The sequence below is a fragment of the Aquarana catesbeiana genome, linkage group LG01 (genome assembly GCF_042186555.1).
Source record: "Aquarana catesbeiana isolate 2022-GZ linkage group LG01, ASM4218655v1, whole genome shotgun sequence".
NCBI classification, from domain to species: domain Eukaryota; kingdom Metazoa; phylum Chordata; class Amphibia; order Anura; family Ranidae; genus Aquarana; species Aquarana catesbeiana.
The window spans coordinates 157,797,341-157,813,156 of record NC_133324.1 but is presented as its reverse complement, the minus strand read 5'-3'; positions in this window follow the sequence as shown (position 1 = coordinate 157,813,156).

Here is a 15,816-nt window from a genome sequence, read left to right as displayed (position 1 = left end):
TCAGAGGTTGCGAACATGGTACAAGAGATGGTTAGAGACTGAGGACATGATACAAGAGATGGCTAGAGACTGAGGACATAACACAAGAAATGGCTAGAGACTGTGGACATGATACAAGAGATGGCTAGAGACTGAGGACATGATACAAGAGATGGTTAGAGACTGAGGACATGATACAAGAGATGGCTAGAGACTGAGGACAGGACACAACAGATGGTCAGAGGTTGCAGACATGATACAAGAGATGGTCAGATGTTGCGGACATGATAAAAGAGATGGTCAGAGGCTTCAAGCAGGATACAGTAGATGGCAGAGGCTGCAGACATGATACAGTAGGTGTCAGAGGCTGCTGGCATGGTACAGGAGATGGTTAGAGACTGAGGACATCATACTAAAGATGGCCAGAGACTGCAGACATAGTACAAGAGATGGCTGGATACTGCAGACATAGTACACGAGATGGCCAGAGACTGCAGACATGGTACAAGAGATGGCCAGAGACTGCAGACATGGTACAAGAGATCAATGCAGCCTCATCAGTGCCCATCAAATGCAGCCTCACTGTACCCATCAATGCAGCCTCACTGTGCCCATCATTTCAGCCTCACTGTGCTCATCATTTCAGCCTCACTGTGCCCATCAAATTCAGCTTTATGGTGCCCATCAAATGCAGCTTTATGGTGTTCATCAATGCAGCCTCACTGTGCCCATCATTGCAGCCTCACTGTGCCCATCAATGCAGCCTTGCTGTGCCCATCAATGCAGCCTCACTGTGCCCACCAATGCAGCCTCTGTATGCCCACCATTGCAGCCTCTGTATGCCCACCATTGCAGCCTCTGTGTGCCAGCCATTGCAGCCTCTGTGTGCCCACAATTGCATCCTCTGTGTGCCCACAATTGCAGCCTCTGTGTGCCCACAATTTCAGCCTCTGTGTGCCCACCATTGCAGCCTCTGTGTGCCCACCATTGCAGCCTCTGTGTGCCCACCATTGCAGCCTCTGTGTGCCCACCATTGCAGCCTCTGTGTGCCAGCCATTACAGCCTCTGTGTGTCAGCCATTACAGCCTCTGTGTGCCAGCCATTGCAACCTCTGTGTGCCAGCCATTGCAGCCTCTGTGTGCAAGCCATTGCTGCCTCTGGGCCTACTGCCTACCAATTGCAGCCTCACCATTTCCTGGATCACACACAGCGGCCGATGTATGGCACAGATGGAGCTGGGTCTCTGTGTGTAAGGTGGAGCTGTAACAAGGTCCCGCCCCCTAAGACCAGCTTGTGTGATAAGCGGAACACTGATTCAATCAGTTTTCCATCTAGAAGACTATCACACAAGCCGGTCTAGGGGGGCGGGACCTTGTTACATCACTGCCTTACACACACAGACCGAGCTCCGTGCCATACAAGAGGAGGAGCCGTAGGACAGAGGGAGGGATGGGAGCACTGCAGCTGCTGCTCAAAGCGGCCCCAGAGCAGCCGGCCTACCGGGAAATTTCCCGGTATCCTGATAGGCCAGTCCAGCCCTGATTACATCATAGCTCTCCCCGTGCACCAGAACTTCCAACTCATCTATTTTGCTTGGCAGACTTCTGGCATTGGTGAACAAACACTTTAATGCATTATTACATTTTGCTCTGGTGTTTTTAATATCTTGTTTAGTAGTACAAATGGCACTATTATTTCCAATTGTTGTTTGGAACATGGGAACTTTCTTGTCACCTGCCATAACCCTCCCCCCATCTATCCCCATTCCACCCTCCTTTAATATCTCACCCTTAACTGACCTGTCTGCCCAATGGAATTCTAGTTCAGTCCTCCCCCCAATCCTAGTTTAAATACTCCTCCAGCCTTCCCATAAACTTCTCCCCCTTTCTTGTGCTGCGCATGGCACAGGCAATATTTCAGAGAATATCATCTTGGAGGTCCTTCCCTTCAACTTGCATCATAGTTCATTAAATTGATTCATAAGGAGCCCCCACATTCCATGTATTCTGTCATTGGTTCCAACATGAACCAAGACAGCTGGGTCATGCCCAGCCCCTCCCAGTAATTTATCAACCCGGTGCCGAACCCTGGCACCAGGGAGACAGCAAACCATTCGGTTGAGGCGATCCTGGCGACAAATTATTCTATCAGTCCTTCTGATTATAGAATCCCCTATTACCACCAACTGTCTAGGCCTATCTGCACTCCCCTCATCACCTCTACTGGATGGGCTGCACTCCCGGCTGTTAGGGGTAGCAGTGACATCTAGGGCTGCTACCTCTGTGTTTGTCACCTCTACAACCTCACCCAACTTGGCAAATTTGTTTTGATGCACAAATACAGGACTGGCCTTCCTTTTCTGTGAGCCCCTTCCACTCCCTCTAACTACATTAACCCATCTTCCTATCTGATAATCCTGACTTGCCCCTCCACTCTCCACATCAACCCTACTGAAGAGGGCCCCTTTCAAGGTTGTCTAATGCGAGTTTCCAGAAGGGCAACCTGCTCACATCTGTCACAGCAGTATCCATCCTGGAGTTGCTGCACCAATTTTGCATACATGTGGCACACTGTGCACTGATCAAAACCTTCAACCCTGCTAGCACTCATTTCCCAGTTAAAATATAATTACTTATAGGAAGTTTAAGATGTTACTTACAGGTTAGAAGACTTTTAACTCCTGTTTTCAACTCCTGGTTATTAACTCTCCACTTTAGTTCAAAATTGCACTTATGTTCACAAATTGCAGAAGCAAGCCAGCATTAGCAGGGAGCCAGCTCCTATGGGAGTTTGTATCGACCCTTATACACACATAAGTTCGGACCTGAACCGCGAACCCTATTAATGTCTGCCTGTAAAGTAACACATCTGTACCGTGTATAGAACCTGCTGCAGCAAAACTGACATATATAAAGAAAAATTACATTTAAATTGATCTTCTTTTTTTATCATTAAATAATTTTTATTGAAATTTCCATACAAATAGCAGAAAAATGAAAGGCAGCTGGTTCTGGTATATAACAATTAGGTATACAACATTTACATACAAATCTCAATCAAAGTAATGGAGCGTATTAATACAAATGATCAAATAAAACATACTTAACTCCTTACCGCCGACCAAAAGCACATATGCAGCCTCGGCTTTAAGTGGTTATACCGGGATGATGCATGCAGCTTACTCTTTTTAAGAGCGGGTGGTCAGCTTTGCAGCTAAAAGCCACTCGGCTGTTATCCTCAAGGAGCGAGAGGGGGTATACCCCCTCCCACTGCCTTCCGCCGCTCTTCTCAGGCCTCCCGTTCCACCGGAAGACCCGATCCACGATCCGGCACTTGCGCCGGCTAGAATATTGATGAGATATTCATGCTCATTTCATTTCAAATTCCTTTAATCTTTCAAAATGTCTAAGTTTTTTTAGCACCAACTCTTTATAGGCTAGGGGTAGATTGACATAGCAGTTAAACCCCTGTGACATCCAATTATTCACTGAGATACTGGCTCTATAGTAGTCCAGCACTTTTAAGGGCACAGGAATTTTAATTAGTTCACCTAGTTCCTTCGATTTAGATAATATGTGTTTCCAAGCTATCAACGTGAATTTGATAGTGATGAGTTTTGGTATTATGACTTTAGGAAGCAAAGCATACGCTATAGCTAATGCACACATGTCATTGCCCTTGGTGACTTCTTTTTCAATATTTATCCAAGTTTCTCATCTGAATCAAAAAAACTAAATTTCATTTGATCAAGGAGTGACGCATAGTAATACTGTTGAATATCTGGGAGACCCATTCCACCTTTATTCTTAGTAGTGGTACATTTAAATAGATTTTCCCTGTAAGCTTTCTTTCTTTTGTAAACAACAGCTTGGGGAGCCAGTCTGTATGATGAGGCCACAATTTAGTGCACTCAGAACAAGATTAGAGATTTTTTGGACAAATCCTGGTGTCTCTTTGGCAGACTTTGGATGGAAATAACACATTTTTGCACCACAGTGAGCAAACCTTATGTGAAGAAGCCAAATTATAGTACACTCCAGCCAAGATTAACTATTTTTTTAGATAAAGTCAGTCACCTCATCATCTTTATCCCCTCCATCCTCATCATCACTGGAGCCAACTTGGCAATACGCTGCAGCTGGGGGAACATAACTGCCAATTTGTTGTTTATCAGTGTTCTCCCCTCTCTATAGGCTCATGTTACTTTCTTCCTCAACCACAGAACCAAAATCAGAATCAAGTAATGCCTGTACATGGTCAAGGAGCAAGTGGCTGACGCTGTGTTCAAATAATTCACCTGACTCCTCCATGTATGATGCTCGGGTTATGGCAGAAGTAGCTGTGGACAAGGAGGCAGAAATAGCCTCTCTGGCAGCTGCGGTGGACTGCGCATTGATCTCAACTTGGGTGATAGAGAATGAGGAGGATGAGGATGGCTTAGTAAGCCAGTCCACCACCTCCTCTGCATGCTGTGGCTGGTTAGCACGGGCAACATCACTAAACGGAGACAAAATGTGTCCTGCCTGAATATAGACCATGTCCACCTTTGCCCGTGGACACAGATGCTGCTGGCCCCCTCATAGTGGCATGGGAACGTCTGCCTTTCCTTTTTGCCCTCCCAGACATGATGGGGGGGCTTATTACCCAAATTTGATAGAAACTGGGAAATGTGCGATTGGATGAACTTTATTGAATGAAAAGTGGTGTTTGTTGTGCTTTAAATTAATCACTTGCCTACTGGGCACTTAAATCCCCCTCCTGCCCAGACCAATTTTCAGCTTTTGGTGCTCTCACACTTTGAATGACAATTACTCAGTCATATAATACTGTACCCAAATGAATTTTTTTGTCCCTTTTTTCATACATATAAAGATTTCTTTTGGTGGTATTTGGTCACCTCTGGGTTTTTTATTTTTTGTGCTATAAATGAAAAAAGACCGAAAATTTGGAAAAAAACCCACATTTTTCTTAGTTTCTGTGATAAAATTTTGCAAATTATTAATTTTTCTTCATAAATTTGGGTCAAAATTTATACTGCTACATATCTTTGGTAACAATAACCCCAATTAGTGGATATTATTTAGTCTATGATGTCATTTTTCCCCACAATTCTTTGCAAAATGAAGATTTTTTTTTCCACAAAATTGTCATTGTAAGGTTATTTCTCTCACATGGCATGTGTATACCTCAAATGACGCCCCAAAATACATTCTGCTACTCCTCCTAAGTATGGCAATACCACATGTGTGGGACTTTTTCACAGCCTAGCCACATAGAGAGGCCCAACATGCAGGGAGCACCATCAGGTGTTCTAGGGGCATAAATGACACATCTAACTTGTTGACTACCTATTACACTTTTGAAGGCCCTGGAGCACCAGGACAATGGAAAGAACAGAATTCTTTTGAATGGTTCATTTTTTTCCAGAAGTTTTTGGAAAATGTGGGAAAAAAATGAAAATGCATTTTTTTTACATAAAGTTGTCCTTTTTTAAGATATTTCCAACACATAGCATGTACATAGCAAAAATGACGCCCCAAAATAAATACATTCTGCTACTCCTCCTGAGTATGACTATACCACATGTGTGAGACTTTTACACAGCCTGGCCATATACAGAGGCCCAATATTGAAATAGCATCTTCAAGGGTTTTAGGAGCATAAATTACACATCTCATTTCTCAACCACCTATTACACTTTTAAAGGTCCTGGAGCACCAGGACAATGGAAACACCCACAAAATAACCCCATTTTGGAAGGCTAACACCCCAACGTATAATCTATGAGGCATATTGAGTCTTTTGAATGGTTCATTTTTTTCCAGAAGTTTTTGGAAAATGTGCGAAAAAAATGAAAACGCATTTTTTTGTACGCAAAGTTGTCCATTTATAAGATATTTCCAACACATAGCATGCACATAGCAAAAATTACACCCTAAAATACATTCTGCTACCCCTCCTGAGTATGGCGATACCACATGTGTGAGACTTTTACACAGCCTGGGCACATACAGAGGCCCAACATGCAAGGAACACCGTCAGGTGTTCTAGGGACACATAGCATGCACATACCAAGAATTACACCCCAAATACATTCTGCTGAGCAAAGGGTAAACAAAAGATTACCTGTGGTTTTAGTAGCACAGTTGTCCACAGGAGGATAACACTGGTCAAGGCAGCAGGCAGGGACTTGGTCAGCAAAAGCGAACGCAATTGTCCAGGCAACAGGCAGGAATACTGTCCATAGACAGTACAGGCAGCAGGCAGGCATACTGTCCATATACAGTCCAGGGTCAGTGCAGGCAGAGATTGTCAGCAGTGCCAAAATATTGGTCCTGGTAGTAGGCAGGAACATGGTCCATGTGGTGTGGTCAGTTCATGTGACAGGCAGAGGCATGATGGCATAGGTCTTACAGGCAGCAGGCAGAAGTAGGGCCTCGTTCAGGACAGAATGGGGACAGGGGTAGAGGCTTCTCCCACCCAAATCTCTTTGAAGCCTCCGAGTCTCCAGACCCTAATCTAGGAATGAGAAAACAAAAAAAATGTTTTCTTCATCCAGAAAAACAATTCTGGAGCCCCTCACATATGTGAGACCCCTGTGTTATGAATCCCACTAGTCCAGTGGCAGGGTACAAGATCAGTCCAAGAGGCAGGCAAAAAGCATGGTCAAACAGTTCAGGATCAGTTCCAGATCAGGCAGAGGTATGAACAGAATCGGTAGGCAGAAGCGTGGTCGAATAACAAGCCAGGATAAGTTCCAGATCAGGCACAGGTATGAACATAATCGGTAGGCAGAAGCATGGTCGAATAACAAGACGGGGTCAGTTACAGAGCAAGTAGAGGCATAAGGGGTGTGAAGGTAAATGGCAGGAAGTGAGGGTTATGTTTACCATACTTCACTAATAATTTAGTGAAGTATGGTAACAGCAGAAACAGTCAACTATGCAGAGGCCTGGTTGGGAAGGACATTGGGGACAATGATAAGTGGTGTCTCTTCTAATTCCTCCTCTGGTGCACACCCGGCATTTTTTCTGACATTTTTGTCCTGTTGGTCTAGGAGGGATTTTATTGGGAATGTGGCGTTCGGAGAGTCTGCTAATCACATCGGATCGAATGTTTTCTGGTGGGCTGTTCATGAATATAAGGGCAGTGGTGATTTCTTCCTGGTAGCCAAGGAAGGATTTGGGGCTTTCATTGGAGTTGCGATAGATAATATAGCTGTTGCATATGGCCAAATTAAACAAATAAATTGAAACTTTTTTATACCACTGGTATGCTCATCTTGTGGCAAGGTAGGGTTCGAGCATTTGGTCATTGAAGTCGACATCCCCCATGAACATATTGTATTCGTGGACACATGTTGGTTTTTGAATTGGGCCATTCCTCCTGGTGATCTTAATGTATGAATTGTTGTGGATCGAAGAAAGAATGTAGACATCCCTTCTGTCCCTTCACTTCACAGCCAGAATTTCCTCATTCCGTAAACTCGCTGTCTCCCCTCTTCTTAGCTTCTTGTTGACGAGGCTTTGAGGAAAGCCCTTCCGGTTCGTCCTTACGGTGCCACATGCTGGAGTGTTCTTTCTGTGAAGTTTGCGGAACAGGGGCAAACTTGTATAAAATGTATCTACGCACAAATGGTAGCCTTTCTCCAGGAGTGGGTTTATGAGTTCCCAAAGGACTTTCCCGCTTATCAGAAAATTTGATAAGGGAATCATCCACGCATATGTGTTGGTCTGGGGTAAATAACTGGGGAAAGATTTCAGAAAAATAAGTTAGTAGTGGCCGAATTTTATAAAGCTTATCAAAATTTGGGTCATTTCGGGGAAGGCACTGGGTATTATCATTATAGTGTAGGAATCTCATAATCATGAGATATCTGGTTTTGGGCATTACTGAGGAAAAGACGGGCATGTGGTGGATGGAGAGGGTTGACCAATATGAACGTAATGCATTTTTTTTGGTCAGTCCCATACAGAATGTGAGGCCCAAAATTTTTTTTAAACTCCTACACTGTTATGGCTCTCTACTCGTAGGGACGGGCATAATAGGATGTTGGGTTACTTGCTATGAATTGTTGTGCATACAGGTTGCACTGGGCAACAATTGATGCTAGCATGTCCTCAATAAAACTTAAATGGAAAAAATCAATCAGGGAAAATTTTTCTGTGTCCACCTGGACTCCTGGCTGGGCAGTAAAAGGGGGGATGTTAGCTTCTCCTGAATTAGGAGGAAGCCACAAGGGGTTCTGAAGGGAATAGGGAAGGCTGACACGGAACCTAACCCTTTGGGACTGAGGTGACACCCCACTTGTACATGGCCTTTACCGAGGTACTGCGGTGCTGGTGGATGGCACTGCAGTGCTGGTGGATGGTACTGCCTTCGTCTGGCAGGCGGACTCTCATCCTCCTCTGAGGCTGTCAGTGTTCCACTGATTAGGACAGGCTCATAGTCAATGTCAGACTCAGAATCTGAATTTGAGGAGGAATCCGAAGTGGAGAGCACCCCGTTGCTCTCGTCGACCACAAGAATATTGTACGCCTCCTCGGCTGAAAATAATCTTCTAGACATTGTTGGTGATGACAGAAGGCACTGATGACACGTGACACTGATGACAAATGGCACTGATTACGTGACACTGATGACATATGGCACTAATACATGGCACTGATGACATGTGACACTTATGTGGCACTGATGACAGATGGCACTGATATGTGGCACTGATGACACGTGACACTGATAACAGATGGCACTGATGACAGATGGCACTGACAGGTGGCACATATGACAGATGGCACTGATGACAGATGGCACTGACAGATGGCACTGAGAGATAACGATGACAGATGGCACTGACAGATGACACTGATGACAGATGGCACTGACAGGTGGCACTGATGACAGATGGCACTGACAGGTGGCACTGACAAATGGCACTGACAGATGGCACTGATAGGTACTGTGGGCACTGTATTTACTGTTTTTTACAGTTGAACTCACAAGCTGCAGCACAGGTCGCTCTCCCTCCTCACAAGCGGTCTCTGTGTGAGGAGGGAGAGCTGGCAATGAGAGATAATCTTATATGTTTACACTTGAGATCATCTCTCATTGGACACGCCAATCGAGTGCTAAATGGCTGCTGTGATTGGCCATTTAGCATGATCTGTGATTGGCTGTGTCCAAGGGACACGGCCAACACAGATTTTTCCTGATGAGTGCCCGCGGCAGTGCACGGGGAACGAGTAAACAGGAGGACGTCCAGGGACGTCCAGGGACACCCTCCCGACAATTGAGCACCGCGTTGTAGCCATCTTTCGGTTATAGCGCGGTTGCCTAGTGGTTAAAGACTGACCCTGACAAAAATGTAAAATCTATTAAAACAATTAAAAAGGGGAAACACCAGCATCACAGTCAGAAAAACTGCAGCTGACAATTAAAAAAAAGCAATAAATTAACTATAAAATCATTCACTGCCTGATGCCTGTCCATCCTGGGTGGGGCTATACTCTATATTTGTACTATGGCTGTTCCCCTTATAAAAACTCTGTCAATTGATTGATACAATGAATCTAGGTAGTTACATGGGCAGTATTTTAAATTATGGTTCTACCCAAACTCTGCCCACAAAGAGATCCCCCATAAACAGCTATATATGGACAAATGTACATGGAAACCCCACCAAATTTTTGAGTTTGGGTGCATTAAGCAAAGTCCATAAAGACATAGTTTGATGAGTTTGGTTTCCAGTCTGGGTCTCAAGTGGCCTGCACACAGCTCTGACCTCAACCTTACTGAACAACCTTAAGGTGGATTTGAATAATTTACCTCACAAATGCTCTTTTGAATGAACACACATTCCCACAGACACACACCAAATATTTAGTGGAAAGTCTTCTCAGAAGAGTTGAGACTCTTATAGCCACAAGGAGGGGGAAGGGGGGCAGCTCCATAGTAATGCCCACACTTTTGGAATGGGATGTTCAATAAGCTCATATAGGTTTGATGGTCAGGTGTCCACAAACAATTGGCTTTACGGTGTGATTTGTTAGGTGCAATGGCTGCTGGGAATAGTATTCAATAGTATTCAAGGAAGCTGCAGTGACAACACCAGCAAGAACTATTTGCCTGTTAGAATGCACTCCTATAGATCTGCAGTTTGTTAGTTTTGATGCTGCTGTATTGCATCGTGTGACTGAGGTTTGAGAAGGTAAATAAACCACAAATCAAGTTTATAAAAATTTCTATTACTGTCCAATTCCTGTAAGATGACCTGTTTTAAGGAAGCCTGGACATCAGGATTAAACCTGTAGGGACAGCAAATATAGAGTGTCAAATAGTATTCCTTGTCTGGCCTATCTTCGACTTTTGATGAGACTACCTGTCTTCTCTCATTTGTATATAGAAAAAAAGCACTGGTTTGTTAAAATGTGTGACATATTTGGTTTCAAAGCCATAGTCTGCAATGCTAACAAGAAATAGTTTGAAAATGAATTGTAATGGTATCTCAAGGAGATGCCGGAATTTAGCTGTGCATTAAGTGGAAAATAAATCCAGCCATCCACCACCTGATTTCTCATCCAACAAATTTGATCATGCATGGCCAAATTGACAAGGGGATACTTTTCAGGGAATAGAATTAGCAACAATATATGTAGAGCTTTTTCAATTCAGCTTTGGCTCTCAGAAAAAAAAAAAGTTGCCCAGTTAGATTTGCATACTTTTTAACAAATACTGTTTCATAAATTGTTTATGTCTTAAAACCTTGCAGCACAGAACTTACTGGATTTTCATATTAAAATTAAATTTTTCAAACCTTCGCAGAGAAGAAGGCTCCTGTCCAAACATACATACAAATGGCAGTTGCAATATAATATAATTACGGGTGCCTTTTTCATCAAAAGGAGACAACTGCTGCATTCCCAATAAGATTTAAAACTTAGGATTATGCTTATTGAATCACTTTTAGAAAAACAGATGATGCAGTAAAATGGTTTTCAATGAAAGATTTTAAAATAAAACTTTTGGAATATAAAATTAAAAAATAAATGCAGTAATAGTAAATAAATTATTTTCTTGATTCAGACATGTCATTTTTCGCCATTTTTAGTTTTTATTTCTCTTTTTAAAATATGTGTAAAATAGAGGTTCATTTAGATTTTTTTAGTCTTTTCCTGTGCATTTTAAAGTTTTCATCCTTAAAATATTTTAGAAGGACTTGCAGAGCGTTTTCCTTCTTACTGTGGTGGGAAACATTTGTGATGCATTCCAATACAGGGATCCTGGATTTAAATCCAAAACAATCTCCATGAAGTTTGTACAGTATGTCTTTTTGTATGTTTTTGTGTGGGTGATGCAATTTTCTCCTATTGTCCATATACATAGTAATACGTTTATCAGTTTTACAGCAGGTTTATTGGTTTCTGAGCAGATAGTTTGTGTAGTGTATTGCCCCGTACACACGGTCGGATTTTCCGATGGACAATGTCCGATCGGAGCGTGTTGTCGGAAATTCCGACCGTGTGTGGGCGCCATCGGACATTTTCCATCGGATTTTCCGACACACAAAGTTGGACAGCAGGAGATAAAATTTTCCGACAACAAAATCCGATCGCGTCAATTCCGACCGTGTGTGGCCTGTTCCGACGCACAAAGTGCCACGCATGCTCAGAAGAAATTCCGACACGGGACAGCTCGTTCTGGTAAACGTAGCGTTCGGAATGGATACAGCACTTTCGTCACGCTGCAATGTTCAAAATGGTTTAATACAGCGCACTCTCTTCTTCTTTATAATGTGACAAGAATTAAGTAGTTTTGCTGCTCATATTCACACACACTTCTCACAAACTTATTTCGTTACTATTTATCGGGATTCCCTCAATATATTTTGATTTCTCACATCTGACAACAAAATTTTTAGTTTTTTTTGGACTTTAATGTAGATTCTTTTTTTGTGTTTCTCTTTTTTTTTGGTGATTTTGATTTGTATTCCCGAAAATGTTTGTGTGTGTTTTTGGTGACAAGTTCCCACAACACCACTAATATGTTGTTCTATTTAATCTGTAGGAGATTGTTTGGTGTTGTTGTCCCTTATTGTACTTTAGAAATATACCTGAATCGTCACCAACAAACTGTCCTTTTTGGATGAAAACACACACAGGAAAGTAGAATTTACCCAAAAAATTTATTAAGGGCTCACAACTATAAACAAAGAGGGAGGCAACGCTGGAGAAACTGCAGAAGTGGGCGAAGCCTTGGACCCCCAGGGCAGACATCAATTATTTAAAAGCAAAATTGGTGGCCTGAGGAGTCCTTATCTAAGGGAGGGCAGTCTGGTCCAGAAGTCCCAGAGATCATGAACAGCAGCAGATGACATCGGTGTCCCCAGGCTGTGGTCATACGAGAGACTGCAGCTTTTGTCAGACCAGACTGAACCCAGGGCCATCACTCTTTGGTCTTCCTTCCACGCTTCCTTACAGCCTTTGGCTGTGGTGGTGGAGTTGTGGCACCAGGAGGAGGAGGAGGAGGATCGTCCCTCTCCATGACATCCGTCTTGTGTGTTAGTTCCCCACTCTCCCCCTTACGAAGGACTTTATAAATCAGGTCCTCAGAGATCTTACGTTGACCCTCCTGCATGCCCTGCAATTTTGTGGCAGCCATGCAGGCAAAGGCCTCTTCAGGACTGGGGAAGGCTCAGAGGGACGCCGAAGCCTCCTGGATCAGCCTGTACGCTGAATCCTGCACGGGACTCGGAGTGGCTTTCCTGGCTCGTTTATATGGCAGGCGGAGGGGAGGGACCTGAGACTCAGTCAGGCTGCACTTGTCCCAGGCTTCTCTTGGCTGCCACTTAGCCCCGCCTCCTCCTGGCTGCCACTAATCCCCGCCTCCTCCTGGCTGACACTAATAATCCCCGCCTCCTCCTGACTGCCACATTCCACAGCCTCCTCCTGGCTGAGGTCTTCCTGTGTATGAAAAAGGGACATAGTTTTAGTTTTTTAGTCATCAATCACACACAATTTTCACCTCCTGACTGCTGCAAATTGAATGTTAACAAATATAACAGACTATGCTTCTGAGCTCAGCAGTTTTCATTCTTTTCCCAATTTTGGGTGCCCACTACTGTCTATTGATATGTAAAGCACTTTTTTTAATCAGCAATTAGTGATCAATAATAACATCTAATAAACATCATTTATTTATTGCCCAGAAATCAGTAGAAGAATGCTATACCTGACTCCAGCTGGGCTCCTCCACTTCTTCCTGGCTGGAAGGCCCAGGTTGGACATTGGAAGCCTCAGCTGGTATGGAAGGAAGAGTGGAAGGAAGAGTAGAGAGGGATTCCCTGACTTCAGTGTGGTCTGACAGAAATCGCAGTCTCTCATAGTACCACAGCCTGGGGACATAAACGTCATCTGCTGCAGCTCCAGACCTCTGGGAATCTGTGACCTTCTTGCGCTCCCTAAGATATGTGCTCCTCAGGCCACCAATTTTAGCTTTCAAATAAGGGATGGTTGCTGTGGGGACCACCGGCTTCACTAACTCCAGCAGTTTCTCCAGCGCTGCCTGCCTCTTCTGTTTGTGATTATAGTGGGGGTGTCTCACTTGCCACAGACAGGGCAGCTCCCTGTACTTGTCTATGAACAGGGGCAGGAAATTGTGGTCGTTGAACCCATCCATTTTCTCTGTAAGACACAACACAAGACAAAGCCTAATGTCAGGCCAAACTCCCCTAATCTTGTTACAATATAGGCTTCCATTTCGAAGCAGTATAGGCCCAAGTTTAGATCCTACCTTCGTTAGCACGATCGGCGTCTCTGATGCTCCTTCCTCCGCTCACAGATCGTACGTAAGACGCGCGCGTTATGATTTATACACACTGCGCATGCGTATAACTCCGCCCGCCCCTGACGTTCTTTCTAGTCTATTCCCCGCCCCTTTTCGTTCGGTGCAGTGGGGGAAGAGCACATGGCAGATAGACAGCAGGATCGTGCTAATTGTAGCAACGAGGAGGAGGAGGAGGAAAGGCTGAAACCTGAAACGTCCCGATCCAGAAGGAGATTAAAGGACTCAAATATGTCCTTTGGGGAGATGTTGGAGATGGTGGACATCCTGAAGAAGGCCGACTATGATGGAAAGTATGGGCCTTACCCCAACCCCAATGTCCGCAAGGCCAAGATCATGGCGAAAGTGGTCAGGAGTCTGCACCGGAAATTCGGGGTACGACGATCGAAAGATCAGCTCAGGAAGCAGTGGTCGGACCTGAAATTACGAGAACATGAGCAGTACAGAAAGATCCGGAGAGTGCTGCAAAAAAGTAAGTAGTTGTGCTGTGTTCCTTTTCTTTATGTTTATGACGTTCGTGCTGCTCCATGTGCTTTTAGGAACTGTTGTACAGTTTAAAATGGCAAATTTCATGTTCATGGGCACATTATTCGTTCGGATCAAACATTTTTATTTCGGACGATAAAATACCATTGTTTAGGCCATATGCATTTGGCCACCATTTTGACGCCCTATACTGGTCTTCTAAGAATTGGGTTGTGTAGATGGCTTTGTTACTAGAATGAAATGCAAACTAGATTCTGTGTAAGGAGAGGACACTGAGCAGCTGTTTTCACATCTGGACACTGGAGCACTAGTGTGGGACCCCAGAACACCATTTTTATTAGGGGGCCACACAGGTGCTCCAGTGTATACTATAGGGGGGGCTACATCTGTGAAGCTTTTACCAAACAAGTAAAGTATTGCAGCTTGACAAAGGACACTAAAAAAGCTACATGTTGGAACTCTGCTAAAATAGACAATTTTACCCCACTTCCAAGCAATGTTTCATCTTTATAGTTCTGACATTAAATATCTGTGTGCTAATTATACCATTTTTGTTTTACATAGGGGAGAAAAGACTCGGAGGACACCCCTCATCCGAGGAGACCAGAGCCCCCCCCCTCTGGAAGAAGGGGAAATCCCCCCAACACAAGATGAGCAGGAGGAAGAAGACGTGGTGGAACTAGTCACCACAACAGGTGAGTGTCTGCGACCACAGGCTCAGATAAGAGATGGATTGCGGCATTTTTTTGAAACCTAATTTATTTTGGGGTTCCTCTCTTTTTAGGTGATCATGATGTTGTGGATGAAGATCCTTTCACATCCGAAAGTGCCCAGATCCTGATCGGGGAGATCATGGGGTGTAATTTACAATTGGAAAACATCAAGCAAAACATCAATGATGTTATTCCAAAATATAAAAACATCATTGATGTTTTGGGGCGAGTTTAAAACCCCTCCAAATCACTTTCTTCTTTTGTGTGCTACAATGTGAGAAATGTTTTTGTGATTTTTCCCAAAGCCAAATTTGGAGGATGCACACAGTGTGCCAACATGTGCTATCTGCCATCATGGGAGATCAATGGACGCGTTTTGGGGGTGCAACCCCTTCCTCAATAATAAAGTTGCGGTGAGGAAGGGCTTTCTCCCCCAAAACACGTCCCTTGATCCCCCCTGATGGCAGATAGCACATGTTGACATTCTGAACTTGGTGTGCATCTTCCAAATTTGGCTTTTCCAGGGGTGATTTCCCCCCATCTGAACGCAATATCAAACACAGTTCCTAAATACTCATGTCTGATATAGCCTTCCAGTTCTACCAAATGTGAACTTTGTAAGATCAAGATTTGTGTCTTTCTTGTTGGTTTTACACAGGCCTGTTTTCTATAAAATGCACATTTTGATTTTGGATAATGACACCACAAAAATTGTTATACAACAAACATGTTGGTTTGTCAGAAAAACCTTTGGTAAATGCATGTGATTGTGCAGGTATTAAAAAGATTGTTCATCAAG